Below are 6,691 nucleotides of genomic sequence, written 5' to 3'. Positions count from 1 at the left end.
TAATTGTGTATCTTCATAGAGTACAAAGTGACGTTTGGTCTATATATACCTTGTAGAAAGATTAAATCAAGCTAATTCACATATTCATCACCTCACCAGCTTATCATTTTTTTGTGGTGAAGATGTTAAAAATCTATTCCTTTAGCAATTTTAAGATATACAATACATTGCATGGCATGATGGCCACAGTTAAAAGAGTATCTTTAATTCAGAAGGAAAAAAAGTAGTCATCATTAAGAAATATAAAGGAGAGTTTTAAAATACAACTCATGTCTTAGACCCCCATAATTGAAATTTAAATTAAAAGCAACATTAAAGTAACAGAAAAATGTACAAAACATTGTTTACTTAAGTCATGTATGGCTTTGAATATAGGTGATGCTATGTCCTAATGAAAAATTAGGACATGCTAGAGCATAACACCAATGCATGTCACCTTAGACAAAATTCTGTGTAATTCTGTAGGGGTTACAGTATAAAAGGAGACAGATTAGCATGCCTCAAATTCGGACTCAGAAACATGAAATGCTGAAAAGCTATCATTTAAGCCTGGGAACCTTCCCCACTGGCTAGGTTATCAAAATGAAAATGTCTGGTATGACCAGGTGCATTTGCTCCAGTTCTGCTTACTGCACTGATAGCTGTAAAAGCTTCATCAAAGCGTTTGTAACTTACCTTTCAAATTATGATTAATGGGCCTACTCTTTTCATGGCTAGTTTCCTATGGATAGAAGATTCAAATAATATTCTCCATGCTATTGTGGTCTGTTCTTCATAGTGACTACCAGAAACCTGACTCAGTCATTTTAGATTTAGAAAAAAAAATAAAGTTCAGGTCTCATGCCTGTGAATGAATGGGGAATAGAGAAAGGGATTTTTTTTTAGCACCTGAAAAGTTGCAGCAAAACTAAGCCTCATTGCCAAGGGTGTGCCAGTCATTCCCGGCAACGCCTTTCCTGCAGTTAGGGAGTACAAGAGCATGTACATCAAGTATTATTTAGTGACAAGAATAGAACATTATTCTGAGCAATAAAGTGTTATTCAAATTCTACCAAAGTACACAGATGCTGTAACATGGTAATTATTCTAAGAAAGAGTGTTTAATTTAGAAATTACCTAACCTTTTGGTTTCTATTTTTGGTGACATTTGTAATCTAAATGAGTAACAAACCTGTTCTCAGTCTTCTGCATCAAATTCCAAACCTGAATTGCAATTTTATTTAGAATCAGGAACACCTTTATTAGCTTTCAGTCTGTGTTTCAGAGATGTAAGGCCATTCTATGTCCAAGTAATCTGCAGACACAGAATGGAAAAATGAAAGGAATTAGTGCTATTGTTTATGAGCAAAGCAAAAGAGTAACCATGTCAGTGACTGTCCCCTTCCCTTCTATCTGCCACAAGAAATCTGCCCAGAAGAAGTCACAGAATGGCTGATGTTTGTTGACTGTTGGGACTTTGGCCTTTCCCTGTGAACTAACAAAATAATCAGTCCAATATTGATTACACTTAATTAGATTTTAGGTCCTCAGCAAATCCACTCATTAATTTACTCTTTTGGCAATAATTTTTCACGCACTTACCTGTACTGAACTCTGTGCTAAACTATATACAGAGGGGTCCTCATTCTCAAGAAACTTATCATGGTAACAGTGGTATTTTTCATAGCTACTTTTAATTATAGGAAGAATCAGCATGTATACAGGAAGTGATGGACAGGAAATATGTACAAATGATCATAGTGATTAGGTAGAATTGTGGAAAACCATTTTAATTTTCCAAACTTCCTATAATGTTACTATAGTCCTATAATCATATTCCTTAATGTTTTGATTTTTTAAGTAAAATAGTAATATCAAGCCCTTATGTTAAAAATTGAGTGATGAATTTTTATTTCTTCATACAAAATTACTTTAAGTGATCGTCCATTATAAATAACAGACGGTTGCCTTTTTTTTTTTTTATTAAATCATAGCTATGTACATTAATGTAGTCATGGGGCACCATACACTGGTTTTATATATAATTTGACATATTTTCATCACACTGGTTAACATAGTAGTTGCCTTTTTTTTTAGAGTGCCCCACACAAGCAACATCTCTGGCTGCCACCCCAGGCAACAAGCTGGAATGAACAAAGGACTGTTCATCTGCTCTGCCCCTGACCGGTGTAACAGCAGCACCACCAATCAGGTGTCTCTTTGCCCATTGCCAGGAGGTAACAGTTGCTTTTTTAAAATGTTGAATCATAATATAGACTCTATCTATTATATGCATAATATAGTTATTATAGCAAATCCATGTAAGGATTCCTGGGAGGGAAAATGTCATGGGTTAAAAACTAAAGAATATAATAGCTTAAACTATTTTAGGCCTTCTAATGAGAAGGACAGTGAGAGGAATGACACTTTTTAACCTCTGTACATACCATGTTGTCATTTACTATGCATCTACAATATAGTGGCTAAAACTTACCAGGAAACACACAGCAGCCTCAGAAATTGAGTCATTAGTACATGTAGTCTATCTCATGATACTGACACAAGTATGTCTTAAAATATCTCAAAGAAGAGAAGTATTAGTATAAACATGCAACAGCTATAGCGGTTGTCAGACTTGGACAACAGTAGCCAACAGTTTTACCCACAAACCACCTTGCCGTTAGGATCCCACCCACTTTCAGCTGAATAAATAGAGCCATGAATTCAATAGTGGCCCCTAATAGTGCTATGAATACTATGACTACTATCCAGGTGGGATTTATGAGTATTACCCTTCAAAGATAACCTAGACTAAAAATCGAGATAAAAAAAAGAATAAATATTGAGGAGTCATTTTGACCATGAAACCTGATTAATTCCACCCTTTAGCAAAATGCCTTTCTGATGCCTCCAGGGCAATATGAGTATTCAAAAAGAAGTTTACAAAAAAAAAGGGGGGATGAAAAAAAGAGATGCTTATCAAGTTCTGCAAAGTGGCAATTGAAGTGAATAAACGGTTGTGGGTGCTTTTAATCTGTGAGTTTACAAAATCACATGTCTATTTCTGTCATCAGAAAGTAAAAGATAAAAATCCCTTAAAATCATTGAATCAACACAGATACTTTTTTTTTCTTGTTTTGAGACAGAATCTCACTTCAAACGACCCCCTATTAATGTGGCAATTTACCGAGGCATGGGTTTTGAACTTGTCTATAGCCCTGCTATCAAAGATTCTACAATGAGGAGGTACACAATTTCCAATGCCCTCAATTTGATGCAGATCTGCAAAGGAAAGAATGTAATTATTTCTAGTACTGCAGAAAGGCCTTTAGAAATCAGAGGGCTGTACGATGTCGCAAACTTACGGTTGTTGTTGGGGCTATCTGAAAGTGATGCCAAGGCTGCAGTGTCCACCAACTACCAAGCAGCACTTCTCCATGGAGAAACTAGAAAAATTGCTTTTGGAATTATTTCTACAGTGAAGAAACCTTGGCCATCAGAAGGGGATGATGATTCTTTTCCAGCCTGCAAGAAAGCCAAGTGTGAGGGCTGAAAGGAATACCCTCGTCTCTGTCAGCATTTCCTTCTTCCCTTTTATAGTTCATCAGCCACAACAAAAATAAAACTTTTGCATGAAAAAAAAAAAAAAAAGACTTGTTAGAAATGATGTGATAATTAAAGAGAGAGATGTCGGTGGCTCAGAACCGAAATCTGTTGCCCTGGGTAGAGTGCCATGGCATCATTGTAACTCACAGCAACTTCCAACTCTTGGGCTTGAGCAATTCTCTTGCCTCAGTCTCCCAAGTAGCTGAGACTACAGGCATGCCGCCAGTATGCCTGGCTAGTTTTTCTGTTTTTAGTAGAAATGGAGTTTCACTCTTGCTCAGGCTGGTCTGGAACTCCTGACACTTGTCTCAGCCTTTGAGAGTGCTGAGGTTATAGGCATGAGCCACCACACTCAGCACAACACAGATACAATTTTTACAGATTTCCCTCATTTCTGTCATTAATGTCTCCAAAGTTTTGAACTTTCATTCATTCAAATATATTTATTAATTTCCTAACATGTGTCAGGAATTGATCTAGTGCTAAGAATACATCAATGAACTAAATAAAGATCCCTGTCTTTACAGAGAAGGTGGAAGACAGAAAATGAACTATAACCACAAGTGAGTAATTTTGATAGGATATTAGACGGGATAAATGCTATAGGAAAAGGAAATCACAGGTCAGGATAAGTGTTCAAGAGTGCTGGTTGTGGAGAAGGAAGACAAGTCCAGTTCTAGAAAGGTGACAGAATAGGCCTCTCCAAGGAGGTGAGAACTGAGCGAACATGTGACAAAGGTGGGGGAGTGGGCCATATGCTCTCCAGGAAAGCATCCCAGACTCAGAGAACATACAGGTCTGGGGTGTCTGAGGAACATCAGCAGTCTGGCATGGCTGGAGTGGGATGAGGGAAGGTGAGATTATCAAGAATTGAAGCCTGGTTGGGCACAGCGGCTCATGACTGAAATCCTAGCACTTTGGGAGGCCAAGGCAGGAGGATCACTTGAGTTCAGGAGTCTGAGACCAGGATGAGCAAGAGAAAGACCCCTCTCCCATTTCTACTAAAAATAGAGAAAATTAGCTGGGTCTTATCCTGGGTGCCTATAGTCCCAGCTACTTGGAGGCTGAGACAGGAGGATCACTTGAACCCAGGAGTCTGAGGTTGCTGTGAACTATTACAACACCACAGAACTCTAGACTGGGTGACAGAGTAAGACTTTGTCTTTAAAAAAAAAAAAAAAAAAGAGTTGAAGACAAGAGGGGGAGCAAGTCATCTGGACTGTGTAGGTTTTTGTGAGGACTTATATTTTACTCTGAATGAAACAGGGTGCCATTGTGAGTTTTGAGCAGAGGAATGATATGACTGACCTACACATTTGAAGCATTACTCTGACTGAATTCACTCATTGTGGCAAGGGTGGTGGGGGGGAGACTTGTTAGAAATGATGTGACAATTAAAGAGAGAGATGTTGGTGGCTCAGAACAGAGTGGTAGCAGTGAGATGGTGAAAAGTGGTCAGATTCAGGATGCATTTGAAGGAGAAACCAACAAGATTTGGGCATGAGAAAGAGAAAAAGAGAGAGGAGTCAAGAAGAACTCTAAAGATTTTGGATAGAGGCATCATCAACTGAGGGGGTATAGACTGTGAGTGAAGCAGGCTTCAAAACGAAGAACAGGATTCCAAGTTCGGATTTGTTAAGTTTGGCATGTCATGTAGGCAGTTGAATAAAGGTCTGGCGTTCAGGAGAGAAGTGTGAGCTGGAGATATACATTTGGCAGCTTCTAGATCATATTTAAGGACATGAAACTGGGTGGGATCACCAAAAGAGTGAGTAAGGAAGAATAGAGGCCCAAGGACAGAGCCTGGGGCCCTCTAAGATTATGAGGTCAGGGAGAAGAGGAGGGACCAGCAGAGGAGTCTAAGAAGGAGTGCCCAGGGAGGAGGAAGAAAAGGGAGAAAGGGTGTGCCCTAGAAGCCAGGTAAAGAAACTTTCAGAGAAAAGTGAGTAAACAGCTGTGTCCAATGCTAGTGATACACACCTAAGATGTGTCCTAAGGACTGACCAATGGACTTATAAGAATGTAGGTTATTGGCTTGGAAAAGATCACTCCTAATAAGAGTGCTCACAGGAGAAACACCCGTTTGGAGAGAGTTTAAGAGGCAATAAAAAGAGAGAAATTGAGAATTTAGAGGCAGTAAATATAGATAATCCTATAGAAAATTCTTGCTTAAAAAAATATGTTCAAGACCAGCCTGAGCAAGAGTAAAACCCCATCTCTTATAAACATAGAAAAATTAGCCAGCTATTGTGTAGTTCCAGCTATTTGGGAGGGTAAGGCAGGAAGATTGCCTGAGCCTAGGAGTTTGCGGTTGCTGTGAGCTATAACGATGCCAGTGCACTCTACCTGGGGCAATAGAGTGAGTCTCCATCAAAAAAGAAACAAAAAGTCAAAAAACAAACAAAAGAAGAGAGAACATACATAAAGAGATGGAGGACCAGGTATGGTGGCTCATGCCTATAACCTTAGCACTCTGGGAGGACGAGGTGGGTGGATTGCTTGAGCTCAGGAGCTCCAGACCAGCCTGAGCACGAGTGACATTCCATCTCTAAATAATAGCAGAGTGTTGTGGCAGGCACCTGCAGTCCCAGATACTTGGGAGGCTGAGGCAAGAGAATTGCCTAAGTCCAAGAGTTCGTTTACTGTGAGCTATGATGCGTGGCACTCTACTGAGGGCAACAAAGTGAGATTCTGTCTAAATAAATAAATAAGTAGAGCTGTAGCCCCATTTTTCTTAAATGTTTCAGTTATGTATTAATGTAAAAAATTATTAATAATTGCCAAATGAATGCCCTATTTTTTAAAGCAGATAAACATGTCTAATATATATCTAGTAAACACTATGTAATTACTAGAAAATTTATTATTTATTGTGGGATTATTTAACAAACTATGAATACTGGTTTTTTGCATAAGGTCATTTCAGAGATTAAAAAATCATTTGTATTATGAAAGCTCCTTTATGCCAAAAAAGATCTTCTCAAATTGATACATATTTTAGGTTTCTCACTCCTAACCTTCTCAAAACAGTCCCATTCATCTCAGAAGAAGCACAGTAGTGAAGCATAAATTCAGCAATTAGTACATATTTGTATGTATGTCATAA

At 38.5% G+C, this 6,691-nt stretch overlaps 1 pseudogene; it reads right to left on the bottom strand.

The window, feature by feature from the left end:
* Positions 1–2,073: 2,073 nt before the first annotated feature.
* On the bottom strand, positions 2,074–2,219 carry LOC128585255 (uncharacterized; annotated as a pseudogene).
* Positions 2,220–6,691: the final 4,472 nt, after the last annotated feature.

Source organism: Nycticebus coucang, chromosome 4, assembly GCF_027406575.1.
Source record: "Nycticebus coucang isolate mNycCou1 chromosome 4, mNycCou1.pri, whole genome shotgun sequence".
Classification (NCBI taxonomy): domain Eukaryota; kingdom Metazoa; phylum Chordata; class Mammalia; order Primates; family Lorisidae; genus Nycticebus; species Nycticebus coucang.
The sequence above is the reverse complement of the archived record's forward strand: the minus strand, read 5'-3'. Positions and strand labels throughout refer to the sequence as shown.